Below are 23,905 nucleotides of genomic sequence, written 5' to 3'. Positions count from 1 at the left end.
TTCCCCTTAGACCCAAGTTGCAGCCCCTCATGGGTTCCCTTCCTTGTCTCTGAGTGAGCCTCCTCTCATTTTATAGAGAAGTAATAATCATAGGCTCCTAAGGGTAGGGCTGTGTCTCCATCTTCTTGATTCCCAGACCAGAACCTTCCCAAGTACTGGGCAGAGATGCGGGGCTAAATAGAGGCTGATGCCAGCCAGGCCTGCAGTGCTCAGGGACAGGAAGATGGGGGAAGAATGCTCACCACTCCCTGCCTGCTCCTGGCCAGGGCCCCGCTGGCCGCCTCCACTCAGAGCAACAGAGAGCAGACACACAGGTGTTCCATCTGAGGCCCTGTGCCTTGGGCACTCCTGTCCCTTTGCACCCACCAAGGACCTGAGCCAGAGCCTCCTTCTCCCCACCAGGATGTGCTCCCTTTCCTGAAGACCCTGCCAAGGAGGAACCTTGTCCTTCATGTCACCCTTGTGCCAGCCTCTGAGACCCAATCTAACCCTGAACACATAGCTCATCCCTACCAGAACCTCTCCACACAGAGTCCCTAGAGGAAGATTTATCGGAGCAATGCTTCTAAAACCAATTATTCTATCTAAAATTTGTAAAAAAAAACACAAACAAATTAAAAACATGACAACTTGGGAGAGATGATTTTAGCTTAAGTCCTATATAGGGGTATTTCTCTTCACAGTTTTAGCAAGATTTATGCACATAACATTTAACACTTGAAGACAGCTTCTCCTTTATTTCATTTTATTTTTTTTTCATTAAAATTGATCAACAAAACACAAAGCTGTATGTGCCAACAGGAAAGCGCAATGTAAGAATTCCCGGCCGAGGGCTGGCTGGCTGTGCAGGAAACTGACCTGTGTCTATCCAGCTCTGGGCCTCTTGGGACAGCCTTGCCAGTCATGATGAACTGGGTCATTGCCTGACCCCTTTATCCTACAGACAAATGGCCTTCCAGGGCTGGGGTGAGACCACAAGGCTCATTTCCACTCCTCACTTTTCCAGGGAAGCCCAGCCTGGGACCCGCCCTGTTTGGGCTTTGATTTGCTGTGTGGGACCCAAGTCAGAGGGGTCAGGCCAGGGGATGTTTTGCTCCAGATTAAAAATAAAAGCCAGAATGCATGCAGGGGGGATTTGGCTGTCAGAGATGGATTTTTGTTTATTCCCATAAGGTTTGATCTCATCCAGTCTACTTTCTTCCCAATCCCTCTCCTAGTCCCACTCCTGTTCAGCCCCCTGGCTCCTTCTGGTTCTCATCAAGTACCCTCTCCCCTCCATACCAATGTCACCTTGCCTCAGCAAAATTCCATGCCTCTCTCTCCTAGATCTCAAATCACACACAGAACGTTTTCATTTATTCAGTATTTCATTAATTCAAGAAACAGCTGGTGGATGTGATACTCTCACAGAGAAGACAAACCCATAAATAGATAACCAGATAAATAACTAAGATAAAGTCACAAAATACCAATACAAATGGGACACACCAGGTGTGATGGCTCATTTTAGGTGATCTGGGCCACAGGATGCCCAGATTATTGTTATTCTGGGTGTTTCTGTGAGTGTTTCTGGATTAGATTAACATTTAAATTATTAGGCTAAGCAAAGCAGGTGGCCCTCCACAATGTGGGTTGGGGTGGTCATCCAGTAACTGAAGACCTGAATACAACAAAAAGACTGACCTCCCAGGAGGAACAGGTAGCTCCTTCTGCTGGACTGATGAAGGTGGGACACTGGTCTTTTCCTGTCTTTGGACTTGAGCTGAAACATCTGCTCTTCTTGGGTCTGGAGCCTTCTGGCTTCCAGACTGGAATGTACACTGTTAGCTCTCCTGGTCCTCAGGCCTCTGGGTTCAAACTGGAGCTACCCCATGAGCTCTCCCGGGTCTTCCCCTTTGCTGACTTCTAAGCCACCATAGTCACATGAGCCAATTCTTTTTTCTATTTTTTTTTTTATTTTTTTTATTTTTGAGACGGAGTCTTGCTCTGTCTCCCAGGCTGGAGTGCAGTGACATGACCTCAGGTCATTGCAGTCTCCACCTCCTGGGTTCAAGTGATTCTCCTGCCTCAGCCTCCCGAGTAGCTGGGATTACAGGAACACCACCACGCCCAGCTCATTTTTGACTTTTTAGTAGAGACGGGGTTTCACCATGTTGGCAAAGCTGGTCTCGAGCTCCTAACCTCAAATGATCTGCCCGCTTCAGCCTCCCAAAATGCTGGGATTACAGGGAGCTGATTCCGTATAATAAATCTGTTTACATCTATGTATCCTGTTGGTTCAGTTTCTCTGGAGAACCTTGACTAATACAACAGGATCCGGTGGGAGAGACTGGCCAGGTTGGAGGAAATAATTGAGCTGATGAGGAGATTAGCCAGATGTTCAAAGCTCTTAGAAAAGAACATTTTAGGCACAAACCATAGCATGTGCAAATGCCCTGGGATGGGAACATATTTTTTCAAGAAACAGACAGAAGCACTTATGAGTGCTTTCCATTTACCACCTGATGCCCACAATGTCCTCATCTGAGTATATTCCTCACCTGAGGCATAGATGACATATTCTTAATGTGACCTCATTTTTAAATGTGCAGTATAGTCTGTTGTACTGAGTTAAACACTATAGGTAAGCACTTAGCAATTGAGAGTAAATGTAGATTTATTGTTTTTCACAACAAACAAGGTAGTCGGAGATTCCTTGTTTACAAACTACTTTGCATTAATTAAATGCAATCTGGAAGTCATCTTGTCTCCTCTGTATCTCTCAGACCCCACATCTAATCTGTGAGGTAAGCCTGTTGGATTGCCTTTAGAATATTTCCACATTTAGAATATTCTCGCATCCACAACTGCCGCTACCAGCTTGGTCCCTCACCTCCAGGCTATGTGTGCCCCATCCCAAGTGACCCACGACACAGTCGTTGGATCTTCCTTTTCAAATAAGAGTCAGATAATTAATACTACTTCTCAGCTCAAGAGCCCTACAAAGGACTGCCATTTCATCTAAGCATGAGTTAGAGCCCTTATGGTGGCTCTGAGACCCTACATGACCCCATCACTTTCTGTCCCTATCTTGGGTGTTTTTTTCCAACTCCTGCCACTCCCTCCTTGTATTCCCACTGACCTACTGCTATGCCAGGAACAGGTCAGGCCCACTTCTGCCCCAGGGCCTTTGCCTCTCTCCCTAAGATACTCTTCTTCTAGATTTCCATGGCTCTCTCCATTTTAAAATCCTTGCTCAACCTCCCCTCAATGAGCCTGATCTTGTTCATCCTATTTACATTGCCGCTGCCAACTGCTTAGCTTGCTTCAGGTCTTCTGACCACTTTACTTTGTTCTATTCTTCTGTTCCGTGCAAATACTTCTGAAATAAAATATGATCTTTATGTTCATGATGCTTTTTATTTATTGTTTGTCTTTCCACTAGAACGTTAAAGTATAGGGATTGTTTTCCCAGTTTTGTTCACTGTTGGCCTGTGTTCTCTGCTGAAGAATTTGAAGTTCACTGAAGGAACACTTGCCTGTGCATTTCTTGAGTATGTGTGAATTGCATGTTTTGCATTTCAGACTTGTGTGAAAGCTAAGGTAACAATGCAGTGTACACGGGAGATTTGTACTGCTGCCGCCACCATGACTATTGAAGGAATGTTTGCAATGGGACAAATATTATACCAAATTATTGCCTGATTTTCTCTGTACATTTCAAACCCATCCTATTAGACAGACAGTGTTATCGCCCCCATTTTACAGATGAGCACATTGAGGCATAGAGAGGAACTACAACTTGCTGGTTGTCACTAAGTTGATGCTCTCAGTAGCAGAGAGTCAACCCAAAAAGTGTGACTTCAAACCTCTGCCCTAAATCTTGGTCGGCCACCCTTCCAAGGGCACTATGATATGGAGGTAGCCGAGGGTGGGACATGGGTGAAGTGTACCTCCAGACCAGGTCTCTCCAGAGATCTTTCTCAGTTGTCATGGTTGTTTTGGTGTCTCATGAAGGACCAGTATCCCCCCAACCACGGGACCCTCCATTAAAACAGACCTATAAGGCCTGGAATGAACAAATGGGTCTTCACTGAGGAGAGGCTTGCATGGTTACTCAGATCTCTAATCCCTGAGTGGGGAGAAGATTTTGGAGAAATGGGACACTGGGCAGGGAACTCTGGCCTCTGAGGGGAAAGGGAAAGGCCCAGGGCAGAATGGACAGGGCTCTGATGGAAGGCCTTCTCAATGCTGACATCACATTAATTCTGGTCCTGGTGCACATGGGCCCAACCCTAAAAAATCCACTCCTACCCCACAGGGAGTATGAGGCCTTAGTTATTGGGCATAAATACCTTTTATAGGCCATTCTATATTTTCTTTTGAAACAGGCCTAATTGTCCCATAGAACTGAGGTTTATGGGTTTTTTTTTCTTTTTTGAATAAACATAGAAATTCACCCTCCCTGTCTTAAAGCTTGAAATTTATCTTTGTCTGAGCTGAGTCCTTTTCTCAGGAAACTGATTCTCCGGCTTCTAGATAGTATTGCCACATCCGAACTCTGAGATTCCAGACTGCTCCCTAATTTCAGTTTTCCCACACATAGTTACATTTCTTCCCTGCTGTATAAACCCCTAATTTGAATCAGTTGGGAAGATGGATTTGGGACTCATCTCCTATCTCCTGGGGTGCATCATCTGAATAAAGTCTTCTTCTCTGGCAATACTCATTGTCTCAGTGACTGTCTTTCTGTGCAGGGAGCGACATGATCTAGACCAAACCCCTGGCATTTTGGTAACACTGCCTTCAAGCTGTAGAGTAGGACAATGGCAAACAAATACCCTGGGGCTCAGAGACCCAGGCAAGGCTACCAAGCGGGGTACTGGCATCTCTTCCTCGTCCCCCACCACCTCATTTTTTCTACCAAGTGTACATTTTTTTTTTACTGAGACCATTTTTCCCACCAAGTGTAAATTTTCTAATTTTGATCTGTTATACCTAAATTCCCTTTCTAAAGACTTTCTACTCTAAGAAACAAGTTGATTTCTCCATTGAAGGGTTCCACTGTAATTAAACTGATTGCTGAAAAAGACATCATTCTTCTTTTAATAAGGCAATTTGCATATTCAATAACTTTAGCCTCACTTGCTGAAAGACAGTTTGAAAGTTTGTTTGTATATTCTCTCACTCAAATGTTTTCAGATTGCCTTACCTCGTTTCCATTAATGGGGTGATAATGGAAAGAAAATGCAAGAAGAAATTTCTTTTAACAACAAAAAAATATTTACTTTGTTTTAAAGCACTACAATTAATAGACAACAGGGCCCCTGTGGGGAAACATCTTTTCAAAATCAGGTGTTTTGTAGGTTACTTTTAATTTCCTATTCATAAACTGATGCTTGCAGTCTAGCTGGACTTGGAAGGGTATGAGAGAAATATGGAACCCAAAGAATTACAGCTAATGAGAACAGATGGACCACAGGACCCAAGAGCATGTAGATGTGGGATGCTGTCTTTAGCTGCAGGAAGTATGGTTTGGTGAAGGTAAGAGTCACATTTGTTATGGGCTGAATGTAGGTCCCCCCCAAACCCCCAAATCATATGTTAAGGCCCTACACCTCAACATGATGGAATTTGGAGAATGGGACCTTTGTGAGGCGATTAGGTTTAGATAAAGTAATGAGGGTAGAGCCCTGATGATGAGATTAGTGCCCTTATAAGGAGAGGAAGAGACTACCAGAGCTCTGTTTCCCCCATCAATCCCTATGTGAGGACTCACCAAGGAGGTGCTTGTCTGCAAGTCAGGAAGAGAGCCCTCACCCGAACCTGATCATGCTGTCACCCTGATCTCCAACTTGCAGCCTCCTGAACTGTGAGAAAATACATCCCTGTTGTTTAAGCCCCCAACACTCATCACATTTGTCCCCAATCAGCAACAGTGACCTTCTTGCTAGTTTTGCTACTCCTGAACCCAAAGTGAGGCTCCATGGCTTTCAGAACATTCATGCTACATTTCACCTTGCTTGTTAGCCATTCAGCTAGACCCTATTAGCAGTGCAGATGAAAAACAGCTGACTGCTGTCTGTGGACAAGATGCCAGAACCCATAAGATGGGTTTGTCAGCAGACTTCTCCCTGCAGAAATCCCCTGCCACTATGGTGTGTGAAGTCTCCACCCTGGCATGAAAACCTGGGACAATTCTAGGGAAGCATATATCCTCATAACCAAATCCCAGATATTCCTTCTGTCTTTGTAACTCTGCACATCGCTCAAAGGACACATGGCCAAGGGCTCACCCTTAATGGCATTCTGGAAGATCACAGCATTGCTCGGTGTTGCTGCGGCACAGACTCAGGGAGTCTGTGTCTCCAGGACCAGACACAAACCTCCTTTTTTTTCATTGTGGTAGAACACATGTAATAAGAAATTTGCCATTTTAACCATTTTTAAGTGTACAACTCAGTGGTATTAAGTGCATTCATATTGTTGTATAATCATTATTGCCATCCATCTCCAGAATCCTTTCATCTTCCCCAGCTGGAACCCTGTACCAGTAACCCTGTACCAGTAACCCTGAATTAAACAGTAATTCTCCATTCCCCCTTCTTCTCAGCCCTTGGGAGTGCTGTTCTATTTTGTCTGTATGGCATTTTGCCTATTTATTCATTTATTCATCTACCAATGAACACTTGAGTTGCTTCCACTTTGGTTATTGTGAATAATGCTGCTATGAACATGGGTGTACAAGTATCTCTTCAATTCTTCAGGGTATAGACCCAATAGCGGAGTTGCTGGGTCATATGGTTATTCTATGTTTAATATTTTGAGGAACCCCTGTACTATTTCCACAGTGGCTGCACTATTTTACATTCCCACTGGCCTTTTTACTTTCTTTTTCCCTGCTTGAACAACTAGTCTCTCTCTCTCTTTTTTTTTTTTTCCAATGTCTGCTTCAAATAACATGAAGTCCACTGGGTGGAGTGACCATTTTCCCCAGCCCTGTGGTTCTCCCATTTCCAGCAACCTGGAGTGGGGATTTTTGTATTTATTTCTTTGTGGGGCTAATTTTTCAATATGTCTTCTTCGCATGTTCACATAAAGAACTGAATTTATAAAATAGTGGAGACTTGCATGGAGACTCAAGCTTATGACAGTTGGATGCTTTTCTCCCTCAGGATGAGTTGCTTTTTATACACCCCAGACTATCCAAGTATGCAGCAGGCCACAGACTACGTCCTACGGGGCTCAAGACCGGCTGGCCCAGGTCAAGACCTGGGTACAGAACCTATTGCATTCCACATGGCCACGGTATACTGAAAGGCACAGAGGGGAATGAAAGACATTGGCTTTTCTTTGTTAAGTGGTGTCAAAATCTAGGCTCTGTGCAGCTTCCATCCCCACCTAAGTTGTGCCAAAAGACGTTGAGCTTGCTGGTGGAAGCCAGTGTCTCCTCTGACCCTTTGAGTTAGTCATGATAATACGCTTCAATCTTCAGAGCTTATGGTGTTTGCCATTTTCCAACTGGAATTCAGGCGCTTTGCTCTCTCCAATTTCTAGCTTTGGCTCCAGTTGTTCAGTAATGCAATCCTGAAAGGGTGAATTTGGACAATCGCAGCTTGGCCATTTTGAGCACATATGCTAGAACTAAGTCTTTTTGGCCCAGCTGTAGCTTGAATCTAATGAAAATGACAGATAATGCAGTGCTCTGTGTGCCTGCCAAAAAAGAGGATATTTCCCATGAGATAGCACCTGGTGATGCAGAAATAGACACTATAGATTTGTGATTGGCTGGTGCGTACGCGTATTCATATCTAGCCTGTATTATCAACCACACAAGATCACATCTTGGATAATAACAGCAACAATGGCATGCATAAAAATTACTGCAGCAAAAAGGAAAAAAAAATACTAGATCAATTATGTCAATTATGCACGAGTACTTTTTCCCCTCACAGTTTTAACACTGAGAAAAGGTGGCATCTATCCCTGATCTAATTATTCACTTGCTTATTTGTGGGTTCCCCCCTCTTTGCGCTCTCCTCTTTTACAGGCAGATATAAAAGAGCTCTCTTTTAGAAACACACCGTGGACTCAAACGTGCCTACATACATATGTGACTTACATTTGAGCAGTTGAATAATCAGTAACTTGAAAGTAAAGAGGAAACGCCTCTGCGTGTTCTAAAGGGAAGCGACGGGAGGGGTATATACTGAGATGACCTTACCTTAGAGCAAAAACGCCATCAGCCTCGAGAAGTGTCATAAATTAAGTTGCTATTTAAGCCCTGATTCTAGTAAAAGGGTCCAAATTTCCAAGGTGCCTTTAATGACTCTGTGTTCAGTGACAATGAAGTATTTCTTTAACAGACTGCCACTGAGCAAACAGAAAAAATGTGTGACTCTGGAAAGAGAGCTTGCTATTTTCCCTTTTTTCTTCCCTTCCTTCTTCCTTTCTACCCCCTTTTTACCATCCTTTCCTGTTGCTCTTTCTTTGGCCTTCCCTTTAGAGATGCAGTTGAAAACCCTCAGCACACAATCTCGGAATGAGACAAGGGTGGAATTCTGGCAGCCTGTGTTCAACTCTTGCTGGACTTGCTCTGTGACCTCGATAAAGGTCTGCAACCTCACCACGGACACACAAAACACTGTTACACCATTTTTAAAGTGAGGGGGCTTGAATTGGATGTTCTCCCAGGTCCCTTCAATCTCTCAGATTTGAAGGAAAGGGTAATTTACCTAGGCTAGCTTAGGAGGAAGGTGATTTTGAAAGAGAAATACAAAATCATTAAGCAGATCAGTAAATTTGATAATGAATTGTTTCAATTACATTCAGGTGGCAGCAGATGTTAAATTACTTTAGCAGAACCAAGCTTAGAGGTTTGTGGTTTACTTTTCTCATTTAAATATATAGATGCAAAGGAAGAAATCACATTTCCAGTCCATCTTCTCAAAAAGCCCTACTGCGTGAAGCCCCGTAGCATAACTTCTGTTGGTCAGGAGATCAGGAACATGGAGCTCCGGTCTCAGCTCCACTTCCCAAAGATTGCGTGTGCTCTGGGTGGAGCCTTCCCCTTTTTGTGTTAAAGATCTGCCATCTATAAATGAGGGATAGACTCATCTCTGGCCCCAAAATGTGCCATGCTTCCTTGTACTGTCATCTACCTTTGCCAGGCTTTGAAAATATATATCTCAAGTATATTTGTGTTGAGCATATAGTACTTTTCTTAAGCACGTGGCTTGTGAGCTCCTGTGGGACTGGATCTTTCTGCATGCCGTAGGGGCACATAGTCTTTTGGGGAAGCTTATGATGATATTGGTTGTAGCAGTTGCAGGGGTGAAAAGGAGTGATAGAAGATGGACATTTCATCCCGGCACCGGCATCTTGACTGCCCTAGACAGGCTTCCTGTGAACCCAAAGCCTAATATGATCCCCAAAGGGTCATGTTCATCAGCCCAGTTGACCCCAGGAGAGGCTGGATTCCAGCATCCAGTGGAGGAGGGATATATGGCATCTTGGTCCCAGAAGGCATCTCTCCATCCTCTCCCTTCTTGGCTGCAGCCTTCCTGGGAGCCAGTTGCTCCAAGGCCTGGCTCTAGAATGCCCTACAGAGGATAGGCACAGTGCTGATGCCACCTGTTCCCTCGCCCTCGAAGTCCCTACTCTCTCTCCAGGCTCCCTGCCCTGTCGCATGGAACAAAACCACACTGGGTCTGCTTAGCTCCTGAGACAACTGCCTCTTTAAGAACTTATCTCATATTTTCAGAAATTGACTGTGAAAATTCTAAGTAATGGTGTGACATGATCACACTCACTTTCTGTAGTTAATCCTTCACGAGGGTCAGGCTCCCCTCTCTTCTCAGTGGCTCATTTGATTGTCACCTACCTTGCACAAAACCTCCCAGCCCCGAGCACTGTCTGGTGGGTTGACAGGCAGTCAGAGTGCTGAACGCTGTGCAGGAATAACTGAATTAGAAAAAAGCTGCTGGCGCTGTAATAAAGCGTTTAATGGACAGACAGCCTCTCTTGCCTTCCTTGGGGTAACACTAAATCCCTTTTTATTGTAGTTTGCACAGATGTTAGTGAGTTATCCATTTCTCTAATCATACTAGAAGTCGGCACATCCATCTTAAATAAGAAGACCAGCCCACTTGCTTTTACAGAGTCCTTTTTCTAATAAACTTGTGTCAGTTTCAGGTCAGTTTTACCAATACAAATAAAATTCAAACAAATAAAAAGTATATTGTCTCATGATGAGATTTATGTAATTATGTCCCTTAGGTCACTTTAAATTTACACGGGGAGTTACACCCTGCATAGTCCTTGTTATGGCCTGGATTTTTCTCTGATTCGGGGACACACACAAATACCCACCCACAGAGTTTACAATATTGGATCTCCCCGGGTCAGGGCAGAGCCTTTGGTGCAGAACAGCCCCTTGTTTTTGTCCGAGGGCTGAGCTGGCCTGTGGGTGAGCTGCACTCGGGTCTTCTGTGAAGCCATCCCCATGAGGTCACAGTTTTTGTTTCTTTGTTTATTTTATTTTTGGATGACTTCGTTTACATCCAATCTGTGCTCTACGTAGGCCAATGTTCCACCCCTATTGTGGTCTTATAGACCACCCAAAGATCTTTTTGCAAAAGAAAATTTTGCAAAAGAGGTTCATGTCATGAAAAAAAAAATGTGTTTTTTAAAAGGACACAGTGGGGAAAAAATCCTACACACCAAGGTGCTCCCATCTGCAACTTCTGTGGACCTGGGAAAGGTCACCTGAAGTTCAGGCCAGGATAAATAATTGCTGTGGTGAGGGTTCCTTTTTTCCTTTCCATGGAGTTGATGGGTTCACAGCGGTAGCTGAATCTTGATAGATTGGCAGACGCTGAAAGGAACCGCTAAGCGGTGACCCGGGCAGGGCTGCACTTCAGTTCTCAGGGCAAAGGGTGGGCAGCGGAGATTCCGGGGCTGGGTGGACGACAGGGGCCAGGTGACAAAGCCGCCTCTGTCCCTGCACAGAGCAGGAACAAACGCTGGCCCTGGCATCGTCCCCGGGACGGGCTCGGCAGGGTGGGCTCTCCACCACCACTGAGGCCCGAGGCTGCCGCTCGCTTTTATGCACAGAATTACTGCTCTCTGGGGTCTCCCCTGCAAGTGAGAAGGCTGTCTGTGTTGTGTTTCCTGGTCCAATCGGCCACTTCATAAATCAAAGACGATGGGTGGTGTATTAACCATTTGATGTCCTGTTGCAGAGAGGGAAAACCACCGCAGCAGCCACAAAGGGGGAAAAGGAGGAGAGCTTGGTGGGAGCTGCACCTCACCCCGGGGAGAGCTGCTGGAACAGGAGCCTTCATGCACGCAGCGTCCTTAAAATCTTTGAATTCCCTGGCTCACTCGCCCATCATTCTGCCAAAACTGAGGTCCAGAGAGGTCGGCATGACTTGTTTAAGCTCTATCAAACAAGAGGATGGAGAAGCTCAGACTGGGACCTGAGGCTCTGGCTCCTAGCACAGTGCTCCTTCATTCACTCACCATTCATTCATTTATTCAACAAGTGTGTATGGAGTGTGTGCTCTGTGCCAAGCACTGTGCTAGGCTGTAGGTGGCTGCCAGGGAAATATTTAGAACAGTGTCTAGCATTTCATGTTTATAAAGAAATGTTAGTGTTTCTTTCTTTGGTTATTAATGAATAAGTATGCAATCCTGCATACCTGAGATTTCTATCCTTCCAGGGGCTCTTGTTGGGCGTCTCTCAGGGGTCCAGGTCAACAGTGTGTCCCCGGAATTCGCAGTGCAGGAACAGCGGGGCATTCAGCTTCCATGGGCAATAGTGCGATGTTCTGGGTCGATGGCCTGAAAAGCTCTAAAACAGCCACCTGGCTGGTCTTGCTCTCTTTCCTGCCCCTCCAATGCCTGTCCCTTTTACTGTCCTCTAGGCCGCTGGCTGTCCCTGACCACCAAAAAGTGTCGGGGTCAAGGGTCTGGACTCTGGAGCCAGCTGCTCTCATGAGACTCCCAGCTCGACCACCTGCTCACTGTAAGCACCAACTTGGGGACATTACTTAGCTTCTCTGCACCTCAGCTTCCTCAGTGTAACATGGGGATGATAAATACACACTTACTTCCTAGGATCTTGCACAAATTGAGTGAGAAAATGCCCATGAAGCACTTAGGAGGGTGCCTGGTGCAGGGTAAGCCCCCAGTATATACTCGCAGCTCTTCTTGATGGGATTATTGGTGCCCAATCGCCTCTCTGAGCTGTGTGCCCAGCCTGTCCTTTTAATCCATGTTCCTCACTGGGGCCATAGTCATCTTTCTTGTTCTTTGTTTGTTTCGAGACACAGATCCACTCTGTCGCCCAGACTGGAGTGCAGTGGCACCATCTCAGCTCACTGAAACCTCTGCCTCCCAGGTTCAAGTGAGTTTCATGCCTCAGCCTCCCAAGTGTCTTGGATTACAGGCAAGCGCCACCAGGCCTGGATAATTTTTGTGTTTTTAGTAGAGGCGGGTTTCACCGTGTTGGCCAGGCTGATCTCAAACTCCTGACCTCAAGGGATCCGCCCACCTCGGCCTCCCAAAGTGCTAGGATTACAGGCCTGAGCCACTGTGCCCAGCCACCATAGTCATCTTTTAAACCATCTTACCAATAATAGTACTCCCCACTGCAACTGTCATGCCTCTCTATTCTCCACTACAGAATAAATCTGCGTTCTAAAAATTGGCATTCAAGGCCCTTTATAATCAGATTTCATCTTTCCAGCCTTAGTGCTACCAACTCAACCTCAAACCCTATGCTTTAGCTTATCTGGCCCCATCCATCCATCCATCTACCCTCCCACCCATCTACCCATTTAAACATGTGCACCCATATTTCAGACTGATGAAACAGGCCAAAGATTACATTCTTTTCCAACAAAGCTTATCCTTTCTATAAGGCCCACTAGTTTACCTCCTCTCGGCATCCTTAAGAACACACCTGAGTTCATCTCCCCTGGTTTCACAGCTTCATGTCCCAAGGCCTGGGTGTCAACTGTAGCTCCTAGGAATGTTAAGAACATCTGTTTCCTTCTCTAGATAATGAGAGAGACCTAGCTTATTGGCTGCTGTGTGATTCAGTGGGGAACATAAAAGCTTTAGCACAGGACCTGAGACAAAGTGGGTCCTCAGAGAACTGGAATTATTACATTACTTCCCAAGCTTTCCAGGTCTTGGGGTCTCTCTGAGCGCCCATGGCACTTATGTTGACACCCCTGGCTGTGCCATGGTTCCTTGTTACCTCCCTACTTTGGGTTAATCTTGCCTAACCTAATGTATGCTGAGCACATGGTAGATGCTCAAGAAAACATTTGGTTTAGGGATAACAAAGAAATTTCACAGCACTTGTTAACTTTGACTGATTGTGAGTACCTGCATAGGGAGCTGAGTTGACAAGGGTTCTGAGGCTTTGCCTGACCTTGGTGGTAAAGAAATTTCATGATCAAAAAATGACGTGTGCTGTGAGGTGGAAAAGGAAAGAGAGGCAAGACTCCAGCTCTCCATGCCCCAGGAAAATCCAAGAAAGTCTGAAAAAAGCCATCATCCATTTACTCATTCATCCATTCAAGTGTTTGAAACAAATTTGGGTGGGCCAGGAAATAATTTCCCCCTCCTCTATTTGCAAGACTAACATAAATTATTGTTTCATCTGACAGCCCGATAATAGCAACATTTCCATTATCCATTCAAGAGTGATGTTATCACTTTCTGAAAAAGTATTGAATGAATATTATACTTTAAATTCTACCTGATTATAATTAGATTATAATTAGATTTTTTTAAGTATTTCATCAGTACTGAGTACCTACTGTGGGCCAGGCACTGTGCTGGGGTGCTGGGGAAAAAGTGACCAATAGGACACGCAGGGAACTCACAGATCCTTGGAGAATAAAATCAGGGGAGCAAATAACGAAGCTTCAAATCACCACATTGGCTTCACCACCTAATTATGTGTGAGCACAGCCACTGATGAGTTCCCTGGGCTCTAAAATACTCACCGGGTACCTCAGCTAGACATATGTGAAAGTGACCTACAGATATCAGGAGATAACGACCCATGTTGGTGGATGGCAGGGGTCAGGAATATGGCCAGTGGGCCACATCCAGGCCCATCGCCTGTTTTTGAAATAGCGTCACTGGAACAGAGCCATGCCCCTTCATTTACATATGGCCCATGATTCATGCCCTACAATGGCAGAGTTGAGTTGTAACAGAGACCATGTGGCCTGCAGAGCCAAAAATATTTACTATCTGGCCCTTTACAGAAAGGGCTTGCCACAGCATGGCAAAGGAACGGAATAGGCTGGTTCTAAAAATGCAAACTGCACGTCTGCCTGATTGGATCCTGCACATCAGGGCCCAGGAGGTGGCCCAAAGGTACTGAGGGGAAGGGTGACCCAGAGAGGTTTCCAGATATTAGGAAATGCAGATGCGACTCAGAAAACATCTCTTATGGAGGAAATGTTGTGTGTGCCTAAGAGAGGTCAAGTAAAGAGCGAATTCTAAAGAGGAGAAACTGTGGGACTCATATCCCTAAAACTGTGAATCCCATATCTCCAAAACTGGTGATGTTAGCATAGGAAAATGCAATTAGGGCATTCCAAATTATATCTACGCATGTACTTCTGTTTAAAATCTCAATTATTTATTTGTCTAAAATATGTTGTTCTGCCTTAACTTTAGTCCTTAGTTCAGAGTTGTCTGCTAGTAAAATATAATTCTAGTTGTGTGTGCTCCTTAATACTGGAGTGGGGTTTGGTTAAATACACTGCAGGAAACCATACCACTATCAGGCATCCAGAATCTAGGCTCAACAAAATAATTTTTAAAATGTTTTTCTTGGTGGTATGGATGCACTTTTATTATGTGTTTATACACATACACAGGCATTCATATATGTGTGGTGATCAGGAATTATTCCATGTGAAATACACACACACATACACATGCACACAAAGATATATAAATGAATGTTAAATAAAATTTAACTTTGGAACTATGTAAGGAAATCTTGAGCTGCAGAGATATTTAAGAGAGAAAGAGTTGGGTAAAATAAGTGAGAAAGACAAGGAAATGCATGACAAATTTACATGTGCACACAGACATACATATATCAGCATACAGAAAAAGATATTTAGAGCATATATATTCATTTGGACATACACAAATATTTTAAGTAGAGATAAGTATAGAGATATTTAAATTGTGTGTATATGCACGTGTGTGTGTGAATGTGTGTGAATGTGTATGTGTATGTATGTATGTGTGTAGGTGTGTGTATGTGTGTGTGTATACGTGTGTATATGTGTGTATGCATGTGTGTCTGTCTGTATGTATGTGTGCCTGTGTGTTTGTGTGTGTGTGCAAATATGTGTGTGGCTCAACTGTCCCTTTCCTTCAAGACCTTAGAAGCTGAGGCCTTTCCCTGCAGCTGCTGGACTCCTGCTGCTGTCTGTCTGGTGGGAATTAGTCACACGTGGAGCTTAAAAAGTGAGCCAGACTCAAATACCCATTTGGAGGGCTGCCTCAAGACAGAGTATCCAGGGGAAATTCGCTTTATGGCTGGGAGTTAGATACCTGGGTTGTCACTCTGAAGAGCTGCACAAAGAAGAGGTGTCTTTTGTAGTTTCTTGGCAGAGGGGCAGGTAGACCCCAGAGCGTTGTTGTTTTTGCCAGTTGTGTCTAAGAACAGCACCCTTCATGCATCTTACAGTGCAAACTGATGTCTAACACATGCACACCACCTAGAGGGAGGCCTCCAGAGTCCACAGCCTGTGCTCCTACTTGTTGGCTGTGTGACTTCGGCAAATTACTTAACCTATCTGTGCCTCAGCAACTTTACTTGCAATACATAAAGAACAACAGTACCTGTCTTGGGGTTAATATAAAGATGAAACCAACTGATATTTAAACACAAGGCCTGACCCATTGTAAGCCCTCACTAAATGTGAGCTATCGTAGTATTATTTATTCCTGCGGGCGGAAGTGTGTTTTGCTATCTTCAAGAGCAACTTTCTGGGGTGTGGTGGCTTGCACCTGTAATTCTGGCACTTTGGGAGGCTGAGACAGAAGGATTGCTTGAGGTCAGCAGTTTGAGACCAGCCTGGGCAACATAGTGAGACCCTATCTCTATGAAAAATAAAATATTAGCTGGGCATGGTGGCATGCAGCTATAGTCTCAGTTACTTGGGAGGCTGAGGTAGGAGGATCACTTGAACCCAGGAGATTGAAGCTGCAGTGAGCCATGATTGTATGGCTGCACTCCAGCCTGGGTGACAGAATGAGAACCTATCTGAAAAAAAAATAAAAAAAATAAAAGTGACTTCATAAAAAGTCATTTTCTTTCAATTAACATTCCTCACCATCAAGGTACCTTATAGTTGGTGAAGCACATTCACATCTTGAAGCAGTGATGCCCAATAGAAATAGAATGGGAACTTCATGGACAACTTTACATTTTCTTATAGCCACATTAAAAAGGTGGAAAGAGACAGGTAAAATTAATTTTAATAAAATATTTTTATTTAGCTCAATTGCGATAGCCAAAATAAAGACCTCCCCGAAGGTGTTCAAAAATCTTTGTTTCATGGCAAAAGAGCATTGAAGTTGCAGATGGAATTAAGTTTGCTAGCCAGCTGATTTTAAGATAGGGATGTGATCTAGATAATCTGTAATCACGAAGGTCCTTAAAAGTAGAAGAGGGATGGCTGGGCATGGTGGCTTATGCCTGTAATCCCAGCAATTTGTGAAGCAAAGGCAGGTGGATTACCTGAGGTCAGGAGTTCGAGACCAGCCTGGCCAAAATGGTGAAACCCCTGTCTCCACAAGAAATACAAAAATTAGCTGGGTGTGGTGATGGGTACCTGTAATCACAGCTACTCAGGAAGTTGAGGCAGGAGAATTGCCTGAACCCAGGAGGCGGAGGTTGCAGTGAGCTGAGATCACGCCACTGCACACCAGCATGGGTGACAAAATCAGAGTCCGTCTCAAAACAAACAAACAAACAAACAAACGTAGAAGAGGGAGGCATAAGAGAAAGCGAGAGTAGTGCCATGGGAGAAGGAGTGAAGTGTCATCTGTATTTACAGCCACTCCCCATTGCTTGCACTACTGCCTGAGCTCTACCTCCTGTCAGATCAGCAGTAGCATTCGATTCTCATAGGAGCACCACCCCTATTGTGAACTGAGCATGTGAGGGATCTAGTTGCATGCTTCTTATGAGAATCTAATGCCTGATGATCTGTCACCATCTTCCATCATCCCCATGTGGGGCCACCTAGTTGCAAGAAAATGAGTTCAGGGCTCCCACTGATTCTACATTATGGTGAGTTGTAGAATTATTTCATTATGTGATTACAATGTAGCAATCATAGCAATAAAGTGCACAATAAATATAGTATTTTTGAATCATCCTGAAACCATCCCCAACTCTGGCTTGTGGAAACCTTGTCTTCCACGAAACCAGTCCCTAGTACCAAAAAGGCTGGGGACCACCATTCTAGAGCCTCCAGAAAAGAATGTAGTCCTGATGACATCTCAGTCTTATCCCAGTAAAGCCTGCATTGAACCTCTCACCTACAAAATGGTGAGATAACAAATTGGAGTTGTTTCAAGCCACCTACTTTGAAGTAATTTGTTACAGCTGCAATAGTAGACTAATCCACTGGTATACCAAACATGATCATTTTAACCTGCCACGGATAGGATGAATTGTTAATGAGATACATATATTTTTTTCTGTATTGTCCTTGAGATCCGGTGTGTGTTTTACATTGATAGTACATTTTCTTTCATCCTAGCCACATGTCGAGTGTTCAGTAGCCACATGTGGCTAGAAGCTATGGTTTTGGAGGGCACAGACTTAGATAAATCTCACATTTTTAAGTGGTGATGTTAGCAGTAGGGAAATACAATTAGGGCATTCCAAATTATATGTATATCTATAGTTTTGTCCTCAATCCCAATTATTTATTTGTCTAAAATACGTTGTTCTGCCTGAACTTTAGCCGTCAGGTCAGAGTTGTCTGCCACGTGCAGTTGACAAAGTTGTTCATTGTACCAGGAGAGTGACCACAGGGTGAGGCAGGGCTGGGAAGAGCAGTCTTAGACGCAGCCTATGCCTCAAACACCGAAACCTGCATCCTGTGGACTCTGCCTACCTCCCTTAGGAGCATAATGTTGTTATATTTATTCCAAGTCTATGCAGCAGAAGGAATAAGTCATTATCTTTGCATAGACTTTGATTCCCTTCAGCCCCAGTCCATTCTCCTTGGGCCCTCCCATAGGTGATTAGAATCACGAAATAGGTTGACAACTTCCAGCCCATCTGTGCCACTTTCCCGTACTTAGGCATATAGCCATATATGTTTGTGTTTAATTCACATAAACAGCATCATGGCATTTTATGTTATAATCTACCCTTTTCCTTCAACATTTTTTTGTATTGGTGATCTATGCAGCTCTCTTTTAAGAAGAACCAGCACAGTTATTCTGTAATGGGCTAGATTGTAACTACTTCCAGGCATTTAGGGTACATATGGATCTTATAGTATCTATTATAACTACTGAGCTCTGACCTTTTAGAGGAAAAAGTAGCCACAGACAATATGTGAATAAATGAATGGGTATCTTCTAATAAAACTTTATTAACAAACACAGGAGACAGACAAGATTTGGCTTGCTGGCCACAGTTTGCTGATTCCTACTCTAGTTCATCATTTTAGCTGCTACTTAGTCTTTTACTCTTTGAATATAGAAAGACTTGTTTTATCTACTGTTCTAGTGACAGTAAATAGCTTGTCATCATTTTCTTGTGTTACAAGCACCACTAGAACACATTTCATGGACTGGTTTTCCTGTGCACCCACCTGCCAAAGAGTTTCCTTAAGTTAAATTCCCACAAAAAAAATGCCGGGTTAGAATGTCAATATATGTTCAGTTCTGTACCTAGGGCCTCATTGCTCTCTGGAATGGTTGTATCAATTTACCACCCTGCTCTCAGGCAAGAAAGTGCTTATTTTCCCTTCAGTCTCATCGCTGCTGCATGAGGGACTCCTGGGCCTGGTCACATTGGGCAGCAGAAGTGGCCCGCCAGCCCCATCCCCATGCACCCAGCTACCTTCTCGGTGCCGTAACTTTTTGCTTAGGGGGAAGTCAATTCTGTAGGTCATGATTAAGGAAGGGACCAGGATCGGCTGCTTGTGTTAAGCCATGACACTTATTCAAAGGATAAACTTTCATTTCATCACATCTTGTTAAGCTTAACTCACAAAACATATTGCACTTTATCTTAAGAAAAAAAAATCCATGAACCACTTGGCTTTGATACTGATGACCCTGGGAATGATTTTGCAATGCAGGAAATCAATTTCCTGGCCTTATAACATCATTTCCAGAGGTGTGATCACCAGAAAAGATGGTGCTCCCATAAAGATCTTTGTGCTTCTGCAGGTGGATAACGATCCAGAAGTCAAAGCTTCTTCACTTTAAATAGATGCCCTGGGTGGCTGATATCTGCTCCTGCTCCTGACCAACAAAAACTGGTGCCAGTGGGATGTCTTATCCCACTGATAATATCTTGTTTTGTTTATAGGGAGAACAAAGAACTGTGGGCATCAGAATCGGGAAGACCTACCGCCTTTAGGAAAAGACAAGGTATTTGGAGACTGGAATTATTATTGTTATGCAAGTGCTGAAAATTTTCTCTGTCTGCTCCTAGCTGTTCTTTCAGTTAACAATATTTATTGAATACCTATTACGTGCCTGACACTATTCCAGGTACTCATAATACATCATTGAATACAACAGACAGAGTCCTGCCTTCTTGGAGCATACATTCTAGAGCATATACAATAAACAATAAGCAGAATAGGCAAATTAACATTGGCCCATCTGTTTTTATTGTGCTTCTTCTATAATATGTCCCAGGAGCTCAGGTTTTCACAACACGGTCCCTGACCTGAAGAAAGAGGCACACATTCCAATAGTTGAGGCAGATTGGTTAACGACAATAATAAAAGCAAAGCAATGTGATCATTAGATCATTATTCAGGGTATATTCTTATTGTGCATCAAATGTCATGTGCATCAAATGTCACAAAGTATTTATTATTCCCAGTGGTGTCACTAAGGGACTTGTGAAAGGCTCTCCTCCAGGAAGTTGGGGAAGGCCCCTTGCTCTCTGAGGCCATTAGATCGGTGTCTTGGAAAACAAGTTAGAGGGAAATGGAGGGGAGCATTTAGGGCAGGGAAACCTCAGGTGGAAACAGGTAGAGGCTAGGAAGGCGAGACAGAAGTCAAGTTATCAGGGGCAGACGAAGGCGAGAACTTGGGTGTGTGTCTGAAAGCCATCTAAAGTCCTACGGTAAGCAGTGGTAAAGGACGTCTAATCTAAAATGCTTCCAAAACAAAGGGGCACTAATTGAAGAGAATGATCTGGGCCCTGAGGCCCTAGAAGCCTGCCTGACTCACAGTGTGCCTTCAATAGAAATTTATCACATGAACGCGTGAACGAGCGCCCAGGCTGCAGAAAGATATGTCCTCAAAATGCAAGTCACAATTATTCCATTTTCCGATGGGATGGTCACTTTCCTACAACGAAGCTGTGTTTGGAAAGCCTGGCAAAGAAACAAATTAGATTTATGGCTATGCCTTTGTTTCAAAAATGCTGTCATCTTGAAGGCAGAGTTCCAGCATCCCTTATGTAATATTCTGCTCCCTGTCGGAAGGGGTTATCTAAGGCAAGTAAGAGAGCAAGGTACAAAGGATTCCAGGACAAATATTCCTTGTCCAAGTAACATAGTCCCAGGGAGAGCAGGGATCACGTCTAGATGAGGCCAGATTCAATGTTCAGGCCGCTGTGAGGATGGGGCTGATGGATAGAGTGTGGGTGATTGGTTCGCTAGCTCTGCTTTTCCATCCGTTTGCTCTGATTCCAGACAGGGCTGGTCCTTCTCTTCGGAATTATCTCCAAGAACCACCGTTGAAAGATGCTTTCAGGACTTCTCTTCCCAGGTGGGAGAACAGAGGCAAGGGGTGTCCCCTCAGCAAACCTGGCATCTTTACCTGTGAAGTTGGGACACCACGGCCATGAGGACAAAATGAGACAACACATGGCAAGTGCCGAGTAAGGGTCCTGGCCCTCATGATAGAGACAGGAGGCAGCAAGTGTCCCCTCACAAAACCCTGCCTTCAAGACTAAAACAGCCTGAAGGCTAAAAAACCAGACTTCAGGTCTCAAATGAAGCCCACACTTTCCTGATTCTCTCTGAACAATGCCCACCTGCACACTGGGAGGATGGGATGGAACCTCAGGAAGTTCAAGCCATTTGCGGTGATAGGAGTCTGGTCTCTCCTGTTTCTGGGAGGTGACCTGAGATTCAATCTGTGAGATTGGGGCCTGTTAACATGAACCCCTCTTGCTTTGCTGAGAGTCTTTTTCCTTTTCACCCAATAAACTCCATTATCCCCAGCCCTTCAAAATGTCTGCATGGCTTATTTTTCCTGGTCATGTGACAAGAACCTGGTTTTTTTCTACAACACTTAGTCAGGTGGTTCTCTTCTTTATTCCCTACTGTCCACTGAGGAACGAAGGACAGATGTCCTGGCTTGGACATGGGTATAATATCTATCTTGGTCATTTGGGCCAATTCAGTGTCTTGGGTACAGGGTCATCCATCTGGGGGACTGGATGCCATGAAGTTGAGTCAGAGAAAGATTATGTGTGGACTTGCTATTGTTGCACTGAAAGCAAATACACCATGTCAGTGGTACACAACAATAGACATTTCTGTCATTCCTGTGGCTGTGGACTGGCTGTGGCTCAAGGCACCTACGGGCGGGGCTCTGCTGGGTAGCTCTGCTGCCAGTGTTTGGTGCTCTCTTCCTGGGCCCTGCAGGTAAGCCCAGGCATGTTCTTTTCGTGGTGATGGCAGAAGTACAAGAAATGAGCAGAAACATGCAAGTTCTCTTAAGGCTGAAGTTCAGAACTGAGATACCATCACTTTCCTCTCTTGCTATTGGCCAAAGCCAGTCTCCTGGTCAAACACAAGAGTGAAGAAATTTGCTCCACCCTTTAATGGGAAGAACCACAGACTCATAAGGCAAAGTTCTAAACACAGGGCTAAGGCTGAGAATTGGGGCCAATAACTCTATCCACCAAAGGTGATATTTTTGTAATCTCTTTATTAAGTGAATTATGTCAACACACTTACTAGACTAAGGGAGGGAAAATTACCTAACAGTCAACAACCATATTAGGCACATATTTAGTCATTTACTCAACAAATATTTATTAGATACTCACTCTGAGCCAGGCACTGTTTTAGGCCAGTGCTACCATAGCAAACAAGAAGGACAAAGCTCTTGCTCTGGAAGACAATAAATAAGTTAACAACAACAACAAAAAGTTTAATTTATGATAATACAAAATAAAACAAGAAGTCAAGTGATAGCAACTATGTGGTATGTGGAGTACCTTTAAATAGTGAGAACATGTCTGTTCAACAAACTATGGATGATATTTATCAAACACCAATCAGACATCACCATCTGATGATCATAGAGTTTTTTATTCTGCCAAAACTGCAATGGCATTTTATTCTCAGCTTAAATGACTGTCCTTCCACTCCTTTCTCTATAAGTAAGATGAAGGAGAGGGAATTAATTTTACACATAGTCTTTCTCTTTTGTAGAATGTTTCACCAGATTTTAGAAGACTTATAGTCTAGAATGTCCATTTTTTAGTAGGAATCCTGAGTGTCATGTTATATTTTTTCCTAAACATCTTTTTGATGAACAGTAATCATGGTAGAAAACTGGCCTTTATACATCAGTATCTTATGTCACATGGTATCATCAACTTTATGTAACACCCAACCATAGTAAACAGCTGAACTCCAATGGCAGGATTAGTATGATTCTAACCAGAGTTCCTGATCCATGAAACCATCCAGTGAGATAATTACACTGAGAAATGAGTCATCTAAAAGACAGCCTAAATGAAGTTGTTATATTGGATTATTCAAATGCTTAACAATATTGAAGTATTTGTTGGCTTGACAAATCCATTTATATATTTGATATTATAAAATATCCATCTGAATACTTGCACTGTGTGGTCCTAATCATGGCTTCATGACTTTGGGTCCATTGGGACTTTGAGTTGCTTCCATTCAAGGCATGGGTCTGGTGATGGTGCCTCAGATGCCTCTCCATTGGGTTCTGTAAGGTCTCTGGAGCTGCTGTTAACAATGGAGGTGGTTCACAGCAAGGAAGCACAGAGGAAGTTAGGATCAGGAATGGACTGGGCACTGGACATGGTTAAATTCTGCATTTTTCCATGACAGGATAATCGTGAAGGTTCTACTCCAACCCTAATCAGGAACTCTAGCTCCCTGCAATGACACTGGCTCTTCCCAGGGCCCTAGAGCTCTGGCACTCCTGAACATCGTTGGTGAGGTCCAGCTGCTTGAATACTCAGTCATGTTACAATTATATTGTCTCAAAGCCATGAAAAGGCTGTGAACTCAAGAGGATGTCTTCCACTTACAGTATTTATTTATTCTTCTTCCTTTCTTTTCTAATCACCCCTGAAGCGGCAATCCTCCCACCTCACCCCTTCCACATATAGCATCTCCAACTCTGAATAGTCAGCGAAAAGGAAAAACGAGCTTTCTGGGATGGGCTGACAAAAAAACAGAAGCACCTTCCACATAAACATGCACACACACACACACGCACACACACACACTCACACACACACACATGCTCACACATACACATGTTACTGCATGAGTTTGGTTCCTGCCTATTGGAATGGAAAGACACAGTAATATGGAACCATCCATCCCATTCCTGAGACCTAGGACATTCTAGGCAAAACCCAATGGTGCGATTTTTT

General features: G+C 44.0%; 1 protein-coding gene across 1 annotated transcript in view; it reads left to right on the top strand.

Annotated features, from left to right (window-relative positions):
* Positions 1-21,124, top strand: part of TSHZ3 (teashirt zinc finger homeobox 3) — a 202,515-nt gene extending 181,391 nt beyond the window's left edge. Inside the window, exons 5-6 of the transcript XR_010131942.1 lie at positions 19,598-19,659; positions 20,943-21,124. The gene's annotated coding sequence lies outside the window, so the exon portion shown is untranslated. The remainder of the gene's footprint in view (positions 1-19,597; positions 19,660-20,942) is intronic.
* Positions 21,125-23,905: the final 2,781 nt, after the last annotated feature.

This window comes from Gorilla gorilla, chromosome 20 (genome assembly GCF_029281585.2).
Source record: "Gorilla gorilla gorilla isolate KB3781 chromosome 20, NHGRI_mGorGor1-v2.1_pri, whole genome shotgun sequence".
Taxonomy (NCBI): domain Eukaryota; kingdom Metazoa; phylum Chordata; class Mammalia; order Primates; family Hominidae; genus Gorilla; species Gorilla gorilla.
This window is presented reverse-complemented; position numbering and strand designations above follow the sequence as displayed.